We start from the raw sequence: 14,007 nt of genomic DNA, 5'->3' as shown, positions 1-14,007 counted from the left end.
AATCCCACTACTAGGCATATACCCTGAGAAAACCATAATTCAAAAAGAGACATGTACCAAAATGTTCATTGCAGCTCTATTCACAATAGCCCGGAGATGGAAACAACCTAAGTGTCCATCATCAGATGAATGGATAAAGAAGATGTGGCACATATATACAATGGATTATTACTCAGCCATAAAAAGAAACAAAACTGAGCTACTTGTAATGAGGTGGATAGACCTAGAGTCTGTCATACAGAGTGAAGTAAGTCAGAAAGAGAAAGACAAATACCGTATGCTAACACATATATATGGAATTTAAGAAAAAAAATGTCATGAAGAACCCAGGGGTAAAACAGGAATAAAGACACAGACCTACTTGAGAATGGACTTGAGGATATGGGGAGGGGGAAGGGTAAGCTGTGACAAAGCGAGAGAGAGGCATGGACATATATACAGTACCAAACTTAAGGTAGATAGATAGTGGGAAGCAGCCGCATAGCACAGGGAGATCAGCTCGGTGCTTTGTGACTGCCTGGAGGGGTGGGATAGGGAGGGTGGGAGGGAGGGAGACGCAAGAGGGAAGGGTTGTGGGAACAGATGTATATGTATGACTGATTCACTTTGTTATAAAGCAGAAACTAATAATAATAAAAAAAAAAGTCATGTACCACAATGTTCATTGCAGCACTATTTGCAATAGCCAGGACATGGAAGCAACCTAAGTGTCCAGAAGCAACCTAAGTGTCCATCAACAGATGAATGGATAAAGAAGATGTGGCACATATATACTATGGAATATTACTCAGCCAAAAAAAGGAACGAAACTGAGTTATTTGTAAGGAGTTAGATGGACCTAGAGTCTGTCATACAGAGTGAAGTAAGTCAAAGAGAAAAACAAATACCGTATCCTTATGCATATATATGGAATCTAAATAAACAGTACTGATGAACCTAGTGACAGGGCAGGAATAAAGATTCAGATGTAGAGAATGGACTTGAGGACACAGTGGGGGAAGGGGGAGCTGGGACGAAGTGAGAGAGTAGCATTGACATATACACACTACAAAATATAAAATGGATGGCTAGTGGGAAGCTGCTGCCTAGCACAGGGAGATCAGCTCGATGCTCTGTGATGACCTAGAGGGGTGGGATAGGGAGGCTCAAGAGGGAGGGGATATGGGGATATATGTATACATATAGCTGATTCACTCTTTTGTACAGCAGAAACTAACACAACAATGTAAATCAATTATACTCCAATAAATATTTAAAAAATAAAATTAAAAATTAAAAAAACGGTACAGACTATTACGTATAAAATAAGCTACAAGGATATATTGTATGACAGAGGCCATACAGCCAATCTTTTATAACTATAAATGGAATATAACATTTAAAGATTGTTAATCACTATATTGTACACCTGTAACTTACATCAACTATACTTCAATAAATATATTTCTGTTATTCTGTTTTTATTATTTATTTATTTATTTATTAAATCAGTGATTTATTTTAAGTGTTTATAGCTTATTAAAAATATTAGAATATTTATTTTATTCTAGTCATGTTTGAAGCTAACTTGACTATATATATATATATATATATATATATATATATATATATATATATATATATATATGTCATATATATTGACCAAAATGGTCTTAACTTTCCCTTCGGATTGACTAAATTTTACATAGATGTTTTCCCGAATATCAGCCCCGACCTCAATTTTTTAGAGCATTTACGTTAGTAAACTTTCAATTATAAATTCTTTCCCTGCCCCTTGAGATGTAAATCTTCTCCTAGCCTCTTGCCAGTTTTTAAACCCAGGACTGTCTCTCTCAAGGACCTGAGAACCATCCCTTTAAAATTTAATCCTCAAGGAAGATAGGCACCTTGCCTTAAGTCTTTGTGAGGGAGTAGAAGCTTAACTTTGATAAGTGCCAATTAGCAAACACAGATGACCTAATCACATTGACCAAATTCCCTGATAAAGTTTTCCACTACTTTTTCACTAGCTCACCCCAGGGTTGAAAAACTCTTCTGCATGTTTCAGTGGAGTTGATATACATATGATAAATATAATTTTATATACATAAATGGACTTGCTATAAAATTTACATATTCATACATATTCCTTTATATATATTTATACATATACATATTTATACATATATTTTATATACATACTTTATATGTATTTATACACACACACACACACACACACACACACTAACATAACACACATAGAGCAATTCTAGAGGCTCTGAGTTACCCAGGAGTCCTTTCTGTCACCTGTGAGCAAAGAGAAGCTGCTCCTATTTGGAGAAAGGTGAAAGTCAAAAAACAAAAACAAACAAAAAGAAGAGACAATAACTTCTAATTGATTATCTGACTTTCACTTTTCGCCATAGCAAAATCCACAGGAATAAACACGCTTCTGTCTCAGTCTCCTCTCCCTCCTATGAGCCCATGACTTCCCCAGACTCTCACAGTCTGATTTGATAGTGATGCTGCCTGCAGGCTCAGCCCTTTCATAGCTCCTGGGCAGATTCTTGCTGGTTTATATTTAGATCAGGATTTTCAGTCCCCCCAGATTAACTGATATTATTGTCAATAAGTCCAGTATCCATTGTTCTAGGAATAAGCACTGAGGGCTTGTGTGGTCTTCGTACTTTAATATTTCCTACCTCCCTCATTACATGTTGAAATATTCTGGAGAAACCTGATTTCTGTCTTGGTTTCCCTCCTTGTATCCTTATTCCCTGCTGAGACTAGAGCTGTGCACAGAACTGTAAACCTAGCAACTGGATTACTGGGGACCCATTGTGAATAGACTCCTTATCTACATCATGACACAATGTGTGACAAAGAATTGTCTTTCTTTGAATTTCTCTTGTATCTACCTCTGTTCTGTCAGTCTGTCACTCCAACCTTACACTCCACACTCAAACTTTCTTCATTAGAATTCACAATGACTTGCTAATATAGTTAACTGGGGAAAAAAAAAAGAAGAAGAAAAACAATAAAACGTCTCTCTGAAGTTGGGTTATTACATAGCCAGTTTTCTGCCCTACACATCTCTCAAACATGTTGCTGGTAATACAGCTTGATTGAGGTATAACACAAACATATAAAGAATACAAATAGATACTGATGAAAATACATCCTTTTTATTGTAAGCCTACTAATTTGTGGGCATTACATATACATTGTCTAATGTATAATAACGGCCATCCAACTCTGGTGCCATTATCCGCATTTTACACGTTGGTAATCTGAGTTTGAGATTCATAAGAAAATCAGTTGGGTTAAGAGACCACAGTCAGTAAATGCAGGAGCTGAAATTCAGATATAAGGCTAGTTTGGGCACAGATATTAATCTCTTTCTGTTGTGTCAAGAGACTCAGATATTCATTGCTAAGAATTAGCACAGTCTTGCCAGAAGGAAAAATCCAACCCCAAAAGTGGCAGATATAATAAAAAAGGCAAAGCACCAGGAATCAGAATGCCTTGCAAATTAGTTGTGTGACGTTAAACAAATCATCTAGCTATTTGGAATAGCAATTTCCTTATCAATTGAATAGGGAATTAGGAAAGTTGGTGATCTTACAGAACCGTTATAAATAAAAAATTATATGGTTCTTTCTGAATGCTAATTGCAATCTAAAATATTTCTTGGAAATATGCATCTAAAAAAAGTTTATTGCCATTTCCTCTGGCAACTTCTGGAGATACATAATCCAGTGTTGTATAAGAATAAAGTGAGAAAACTTGAGAAAAGAATAGTATCTTTCCATGTGACCTTAAAAAAAAAATGCTTCTAAGTCCTCAGGCCTTTCTCCATTCATCCATGTAGCAGAGATAAAAATAAGAAATGTTGTTCACCTCAAGTTTGGTGTCAGAGAGGCTGCCTCTCTCTTCTTCCTGCCACATGCTTTGAGTGCCCTGGCATGAATTTGAGAAGTGGCTTTCCTTGCTCTCCAGCCAAATTGCTGTATACTGGAGGGAGAAAAGTCCAAAAATCCGAATATCTAGCTCACAATTGCCGTCCATCTGCCCACCTAATAGTTTTCAAGTTGAAAAAGTTTTCATGCCCACATTCTTCAGGGCTATGAGAAGCCATTAAAAATGAAAAGGATTGGGCTTCCCTGGTGGCGCAGTGGTTGAGAGTCTGCCTGCCGATGCAGGGGACGTGGCTTCGTGCCCCGGTCCGGGAGGATCCCACATGCCGCGGGGCGGCTGGGCCCGTGAGCCATGGCCACTGAGCCTGCATATCCGGAGCCTGTGCTCCGCAACGGGAGAGGCCACAACAGTGAGAGGCCCACGTGCCGCAAAAAAAAAAAAAAAAAAAAAAAATGACAAGGATTGCTGGAAATGGAGGAAATATGTAGGATCAATGTAAGTTTGGCAGGAACAGCAAAACTACTTTTGCTTACACATATTAGGAAACCTGTTTGCAAAGCTGATCTGCTATGGAGAGCAGAAGTTCAAAAGAAGTCAGCCAACATTGGTAGGCTACCATGCTCATTCAGTTATGCCAGTGATAATGTCAGAACTCTTCATCTGCTGTCCAATTCCAATTCAACTAATGCTTACTAAACACCAGTGAAGCACACAAGAATTTTGTAGACGCCAGTAGGACTTACACAAAAAAAGCAAATTCAAATTTCCTTTTTATTATGATTTATTAGCATTATCCCCAAATAAACTTGCACAATTCTTTGCCTCCATTACAAAATCAAGAGAGAGACATCCTTTTAACTTTACTAATCACTGACTTTATCTCTACGTATAAACTTAAATATTAACGTGGTTATAATAATCCTACAACTTTCTATAAATCAGTCAAAGGCATCCTAAATGAGAGAGAAGAGCTCTCTAAATATCACAAGCAGTTTTTCTATTTCAAATATATATGTACTTATGCAAGCAACAGAGAAAGACAGAATGCAAAATAAAGAGAGAGTACAAACATGTACAAGCCAATTAAAATATAAGTCTGCAGCCTAGTGGTTTGAATGTTATGTGAAAATAAACCCTTATCCTGGTACAAAAGAGATGGGACAGTAATGATAAATTTGATATTCTCAGTAGACCAACTTATTTGGCCTTTGGCAAGGAGTAGATGATTTGTAAGGAAAATAGTCTTTTCAATTGTAGGACTTAGGAGTAAGTCTTATTGCCAATAGTCTTTCGAACTTCAGTTAAGAATTTTAGCTGAACTTCTACAAATCTAAAGCTCATTCTATTAACATAATCTTTAGAATGGCCTTAAACTCTGGGTTTATAATTTCAGTGGAATCATACTTTTTACAAAATATATGTTACAGTTGGAAGTTTTAAAAAATGACTGCAATTCAATCAAGGCAATTGATATTTTAAAAAACAACAGAAAAGTATTTGCCAATCCTTAAATTTAAAAGTACAATCACATTAAAAAAATCTAGGGATGACAAAACATTCTTAAGGAACTAATGAAATAGGAGTATAAAATGATAATTTTTCTACCTTGCTTTTGGCTAAGGCCCCAAAGGCTGAGACCAATAGGGAAGGTGCCAAATACCCATATAGTCTACAGTGAGATGTCAGTTCACCAATGCTAGAGCACGAGAAATGTTTCTCAGATTCTACAGGGTCAACCACCTCACCTAAAAAAATTCTTTTGAAAATTTAAAGCTAAATAGTGACAGAGAGGATTTCCTTGGAAAGTCTTGTCAGTGAGCTAGCATTACCCCATTGGATAGGGGAGAGACTGCTTCCATCTACATTAATCCTAATGAAGGGGGCTTCTCAAGGGCTCTCTATATATCTTCCATAATTTAGTTGATGCAGAGGACTGGTATTTGAAGCATACCTCAGGAATTTAAAATTAAGAGGCTATACCTACCAGGCTGAACAACAGAGTTTGGGGAGAGAGAGTCAAGGAAGACCATAATTTGGTGGTAGAATTTCAAATATATTAGTAATTGCATTAAATGCAAATGCAGTTGGTATTCCAGTAAAAAGACAAAGACCTTCAGACTGTATAAAAATGCTTTTTGATACATTAACAGCACAAAATTAGAGAAAAAACTGAAACTAAAGGAATGAAGATATGCCATGCAAATATTAAAACATTAAACAGACACCAGGGGCAGGATCTATTTCTTCAGCAACTTTCCAATGGCTAATGTACACTATTACACGCCAAAATAAATCTGACTCTAAACCAGCTCAATATTTTTTCCAAAAGAATATTCATCTAGATAAAATATACTAATATAAATATAAATATACCCAGAGAAATTTTGCTACCCAGAGAAATAATCTTTTCCCAATATCCCTCCATGCATGTTAGATGCAGAAGCAGTCTTACAAGCCAACAACAATGACAATGAGGGAAACAATTCATCAGAGGAAACTCTCAAAGGAACAGTAGTATTTCTCCTTGGCCAGTAATATATTTATAGGATGTTACACAGGGTGTGGATAAAGAGATGCAATATTTGACCTACTTTTGACAGCTTCCTAGTGTCAGTAGGTGAGTGTGTGGGGAAACAGGCACTCCCAGATGCTGTTAGGAATACACGTGACTTTGAGGATACTTGGCTATTTCAAACCCTTTTTGGTAGATGGATTGATTACTATTTACCAGTGCCCAGTTTTTCTTTCCTGTGGGAAAATTATCCTTCCTTACCCCCTTGAAGCCAGTAATAGTCATATAACTTGCTTTGGACAATGAAATATGAGCAGAAATGATTGTGTCACTTCTGGACTTTAAGAGAAAACGTAAGCTGTAGTTGATTCTTGTCATTTACAGTAGTTCTGTTCTATAAAGTCTCTATGATTAGTGAAGTAGCAAATCAAGTCACTGGTCCTAGGAGAAATACACAGATAAGTTTCTTTCCATCAACTGATCAATACAACTAATAATACATGTTTTACATATGTTTGTGATTAAAGACACACTATTGAATATATATTTCTTACAAATAATTAATTAAATGCAGTATTTCTTTACAGTAAAACAGTAGCTAAAAAGGTTTTTTTTTGCTTCTGGATAACATGACTGTATATTTTTCAGCCTTGCAACAATACTATCCACTATTCTTTTTTTTTCTTTGGTTGTCCTCTCATGAATCCACAAATTTAACTATTTTTCATGTTTCCTATAGCTTTAGATGTTACTATATAGCTTGAATCTTAATACTATACATGTTACTTTAGCCCTTTCTGCAGCAGCCTCACATACAGATAGGCAAGTCTCATTTTCCTTTTCCTGGATGTACTATATTGTTGATTCAGTAACACTGAACTCACAGCCAACAGCACTATAACTCAGGCCTGAATAAAGTTTATCAAACACATTATTTTCTCCATAAGGTACATCACAGCCTTCTTATGCCTAGGAACATTAGACAGCACTTCAGCACTATGCTTGGGGCCATTTTAAAAAGCAAAATCACTGAAAACAAAGCACAAAACATGAAAAAGTGGCACTAAATAGACCACAGTAAAAGTCACTTGTTTACAGTATGAGAGCTGAAGCAAGAGGGTACTGCATCACCTTGTTTGATCTCAACTGGAAACATGCACTTTGGGCAACTTGAATTTTTTTGCCATGCTGTGCATGCCTGTGAATGACCACAAAAGCCCTTTGAGTATTGTTTTGGTGGTTGGTTACAAATAAATTTTAGCAAGTAGGCAAATTTTCAGACACAGACTATAAATGGGGACTGACTCCACAGCTTAATTTCCAGACACTGGCTGCTTCATTACTCCAGGCATGTGTGGAGACCTCAACTGACTGTGGATGAACATGTAGCATTAGTCAATATTAAAATTTGTGTTTTATGTCTCTTAAACTTTGGGATTGTTGTTTACTGCAATGTAACCTAGACTACCCTGACTTAAACACTCCTTGACCTAGAAATTCCACTGCAAAATTATCTAACAAATATATTCACACATCTGAACTAAGACGTGTGAGGGAGGGTATAGAATATTTATAGAAGGACACACAAGAAACCAGTAACTCTGATCACCTCTGATAATCAAGATTAGAAAACTGAAGTGACACATTGTTCTCACTGAATATTTTTTAATTGTTTAAAATTGCATATATTGTTTTTTAACAAAAAGACAAAAATAAATTTAAAAATTAAAGTAATAAAATTGAAAAAATGTATGTATTTTAAAAAAATTAGCCTTCAGGTTTTCTCTTAAAATTAGGGAAACACATGTTATGCTAGACTGAAAATTTCTAGGAGGCTTAGAAATTGTTATCTTTGTCAATGGATTATTTTATTATTAGGGGCCAATTATTTCATTACTTATGCAAAAGATGGATTTGAACTATTTTCATTCATTTTTTAATCACTCCAAATTATTACTCATTTCTAGGGGCGAGCAGTTTTATTTTCTTTTTTGGAACCAAAAGCATCATTAGGGAAAGATGGTAGCAGAATAGTTGAGATGCCATCACAGCCCTTCTTCCTGGAGTCAGGACATTGATTGTGAGCCTAGTTTGCTGTCACTGGGCACCAACTCTGTGCAGCTTGCCTGTCTGGAAAGTCACTGGGACATCACTAAAAAGTATGAGAGAGAGGAAATGATTTTCTTCCAGAAATAGTGACTCATAATCTTTGGATAAATGTGAAAATGCTACCTCTTTGTAAAAATATTCTTCAGAATAAAAATGCATCTCATTTGTAAATTTTTCCTCACAAATTTTACTACAATTATTCATTAAATTAATTGAAAATTTAAGGTGACAACTGTATTCCAGAAAACATTTTGAAAATAAAAATACCCATAATTTTTCTACCCTCACACTCATTCAACAAATTTTTCTATCAAAAACATTACCTTTATTATAATCTTTCTGTCTTATCTACAGGTATCCATAGATTTACTGCATACAGTTTGAGTCCACATATCTTTTTTCTACATTGCATTTTAGTCCAACTTGATTCAAAAAAAAAAGTTGTCCGTTTATTGAACAATTTTCCTTACAGTTTACTTTGATAATATTCCTATATCAGTGAGTCAATGCCACATAGTCCAAATAAGCTCTCTCAAAATCAAACTTATGTATATTTATATAAGAATAGTTGTATAAAAACAATTTATGCATACTTGTATAAGGAGACTATTTAGAAAATAGCATACTTTCAGGGAAATATATTTTATAGAGAAATATTATGCACTGTATGCATATTTTATATGTGTGAAGAGAATGATTATGTAAATAAATATGTATAGGTGTGTGTGTATATACACATATATATACGTATATATACACACATAGTTAATATATATGGTGACAACAGTCAATGAAAGAATATGCAAAATGATTTCTTTTTAAATGTGTAAGAAAAAAAATCTACTCAGCACTATAGTTAAGAAAGTCTAAGGAAATAACTCCTATGTTTCATATATAAATTGATTTGATGACTCAAGTTGAATTTGGTTGCTTGGCATGTTGTAAAATGATTTTTGAGCTGCTATCAACAATTATGCCCAGTAACACTGGGCTATTTTGGCACACAAAACAAACTTGATGACAATGATATAACTCAATCAAGGGATAAAACTGACCTTGTTGTGTTTTACTATGAGCATAAAATCATCATTATTCATTTAAATCATCACTACGTACATAGAAAATGCTAGTCTGATACCTTATTCTAACCATAAAATTATCTATTATTTTCGGATTGTTTTCCATACATCCTATTAAATTACAAAGGTTTGTTTCTAATATTCAGTACAAGAGGAAGAAGGGAACAGAAGACTAACAGGAGATGTGGTTCCAATTTGTTTAAATATATACAGTGTTCAAAAACTAATCCACATAAGGCATTAGAGGAAGCAGGAGATTTAATCCCTATTTGACTTTGTATTAGGTAAATTGCCTTCAGTTGAAAGAATTGAAAAAAAGGGCATTTAGTGGCTCAGGTAACTGAAAAATTAAAGATGTAGTCACCCAGTAGTGTTAATAAGCTTCCGATTTCATTCTGACTCTCCATTCTTTTCCACAATATGAATTTTATCTAAACCTGAACATCCTTGTGTTCTCAGGTTAGATACCAGTTTCAACCAGAGTTACATGTCTCTTTATACATAATAAAGGAGGGTAGAAATAGGTTCTCTTCCTGCAACCACCACATAAAATCTTGGACTTTCTTGAGCCAACCAGTTCCCTCGTCAACCTCTGAGTGTGAGGATCAGGGGAATGTGACCCTCTGATTTGGTTAGGTGTTTGTATGGAGTTAATCCCACCCATGTCACATGGTTGGAAAATCCTTAGATCTGATAGAAAAAGAGAAGAGGTAGGAGGAGGAGACAAGATGGAAGAGTAGAAAGACTTGAGCTCATCTCCTCTCACGAAAATACCAAAATCACAACTAACTGCTGAACAACCATTGACAAAAAAAGGACTGGAACCTACCAAAACAGATATTCTACTTCCAAAGACAAAGAAGAAGCCACAATGAGATGGTAGGAGGGGCACATTCATGATACAATCAAATCCCATACCTAACAGGTGGGTGACCCACAAACTGGAAAATAATTATGTCACAGAATGAAAAAGAAAGAAAACAATAGAAAAGCTCAATGAAACTAAAAGCTGGTTATTTGAAAATATAAACAAAATTGATAAACCTTTAGCCAGATTCATCAAAAAAGGGGGGGAGGAGAGGCTCAAATCAATAAAATTAGAAATGAAAAAGAAGACACAATGGACAGCTCAGAAATACAAAGGATCACAAAAGACTACTATAAGCAACTATATGCCAATAAAATGGACAACCTAGAAGAAATGGACAAATTCCTAGAAATGTACAATCTTCAAAGACTGAACCAGGAAGAAACCGAAAATACAAACAGACCAATCATGAGCACTGAAATTGAAACTGACTAAAAAACTTCCAACAAACAAAAGTCCAGGACAATATGGCTTCACAGGCAAATTCTATCAAACATTTCAAGAAGAGTTAACACCTATCCTTCTCAAACTATTCCAAAAAACTGCAGAGGGAGGAACACTCCCAAACTCATTCTCTGAGGCCACCATCACCCTGATACCAAAACCAGACAAAGATACCACAAAAAAAAATTACAGGCCAATATCACTGACGAACAGACACAAAAATTCTCAACAAACTAAATCCAACAATATATTAAAAGGATTATACACCATGATCAAGTGGGATTTATCCCAGGGATGCAAGAAGTTTTCAACATCCACAAATCAATCAGTGTGATACACCACATTAACAAACTGAAGAATAAAAACCATATGATTATCTCAATAGATGCAGAAAAAGCTTTTGATAAAATTCAACACTTATTTATGATAAAAACTCTCCAGAAAGCGGGCAGAGAGGGAACATGCCTCAACATAATAAAGGCCATATATGAAAAACCCACAGCTAACATCATATTCAACAGTGAAAAGCTGAAAGCATTTCCTCTAAGATCAGGAACAAGACAAGGATGTCCACTCTCGCCACTTTTATTCAACACAGGTTTGGAAGTCCTAGCTACTGCAATCAGAGAAAATAAATAAATAAAATTATCCAAATTGGAAAAGAAAAAGTAAAACTGTCACTGTTTGCAGATGACATGATACCATACATAGAAAATCCTAAAGATGCTACCAGAGAGCAACAAGAGCTATCAATGCATTTGGTAAAGTTGCAGGATACAAATTAATATGCAGAAATCTCTTGCATTTCTATACACTAACAACAAAAGTTCAGAAATAGAAATTAAGGAAAAAATCCCATTTACCATCTCATCAAAAAGAATAAAATACTTAGGAATGAACCTACCTAAGGAGGCAAAAGACTTGTACTCTGAAAACTATAAGATGCTAATGAAAGAAATTGAAGATGACACAAACAGATGGAAAGATATACCATGTTCTTGGATTAGAAGAATCAATATTGTCAAAATGACTGTACTACTCTAGGCAATACACAGATTCAATGCAATCCCTATAAAATTACCAATGGCATTTTTCATAGAACAAGAACAAAAAGTTTAAAATTTATATGGAAACACAAAATACCCCAAGTAGCCAAAGCAATCCTGAGAAAGAAAAATGGAGCTGGAGGAATCAGGCTCCCTGACTTCAGACTATACTACAAAGCTATAGTTATCAAAACAGTATGGTACTGACACAAAAACAGAAATATAGATCAATGGAACAGGATAGAAAGCCCAGAGATAAACCCACACACCTATGGTCAATTAATCTAGGACAAAGGAGGCAAGGATATACGATGGAGAAAAGACAGCTTCTTCAATAAGTGGTGCTGGGAAAACTGGACAGCTACATGTAAAAGAATGAAATTAGAACACTCTCTAACACCATACACAAAAATAAACTCAAAATGGTTTAAAGACCTAAATGTAAGACTAGATATTGTAAAACTCCTAGAGGAAAACATAGGCAGAACACCCTTTGACATAAATCTCACCAATACCCTTTTGGATCCACCTCCTTGAGAATAAAAAGAAAAATAAACAAGTGGGATCTAATTAAGCTTAAAAGCTTTTGCACAGCAAAGGACACCATAAGCAAAATAAAAAGACAGCCCACAGAATGGGAGAAAATATTTGCAAATGATGTGACCAACAAGGGATTAATCTCCAAAATTTATAAACAGCTCATGCAGATCAATATTAAAAAAACAAATAACCCAATCCAAAAATGGGTGGAAGACCTAAATAGACATTTCTCTAAAAAAGACATACAAATGGCCAAAAAGCACATGAAAGTATGGTCAACACTGCTAATTATCAGAGAAATGCAAATCAAAACTACAATGAGGTATCACCTCCCACTGGTCAGAATGGCCATCATCAAAAAGTCTACAAACAATAAATGCTAGAGAGGGTGAGGAATAAAGGGAACTCTCCTACACTGTTGGTGGGAATGTAAATTGGTACAACCACTATGGAGAACAGTATGGAGGTTCCTTATAAAACTAAAAATATAGCTACCATATATATGATCCAGCAATCTCACTCCTGGGCATATATCCAGAGAAAACCATACTTTGAAAAGATACATTCACCACAATATTCACTGCAACACTATTTACAATAGCCAAGACATGGAAGCAACCTAAATGTCCATCAACAGGAATGGATAAAGAAGATGTGGCACATGTATACAATGGAATATTACTCAGACATAAAAGGAATGAATTAATGCCATTTGAGTCAACATGGATGGACCTAGAGATTGTCAGAATGAGTGAAGTAAGTCAAAGACGTATATCATATGACATCACTTATATGTGGAATCTAAAAAAATGGCACAAATGAATTTTTTTAGAAAACAGAAACAGACTCACAGACTTTGAAAACAAAATTATGGTTACCAAAGGGGAAAGATGAGGGGGAGGGATAAATTAGGAGGTTTGGATTAACATATACACACTACTATATATAAAATAGATAATCAACAATGACCTACTGTATAGCACAGGGAACTCTACTCAGTACTCTGTAATAACCTACATGGGAAAAGAATCTGAAACTAACACAACATTGTAAATCAATTATACTCCACTATAAAATAAAAATTAATATAAAACAAAGAGAGGGTATTTGATGCAGAAAGTTGGTTATACAGGAAATGGAACATTGAAAGAATATGAAGGGGAATGTCAAGGTAGCCCAGATCAATAACTGCAGGAAGCCACTCCCACCGCCAGGGCTGGGGAACAAAGGAAGAGGTGAGGTGAACTCTCATCACCATTGGGGTTCAGGGCGAGCCACCCCAAAATATGTCTAAGTGGCATATTATTTCGAGTTAAAGTTACATAAGAAATGTCCTATGAAAGAAGGACTCCCTGACGCTCCCCTCTTTCTCCCTAAAAGCCGGACTGAATCCCCCATGTGAAAGGTGCCCTCCCTGCATCTGGAGGTAGAAGGACACCTTTAATGCCAGAGCTAGGAATTCAGTCAGAGAGATCTGTATAAACAAACCTTGTTACTTCTTTAATTTACTAC

This window comes from Hyperoodon ampullatus (genome assembly GCF_949752795.1).
Source record: "Hyperoodon ampullatus genome assembly, chromosome: 4".
NCBI lineage: Eukaryota > Metazoa > Chordata > Mammalia > Artiodactyla > Ziphiidae > Hyperoodon > Hyperoodon ampullatus.
Note: the sequence above shows the minus strand (reverse complement) of the source record.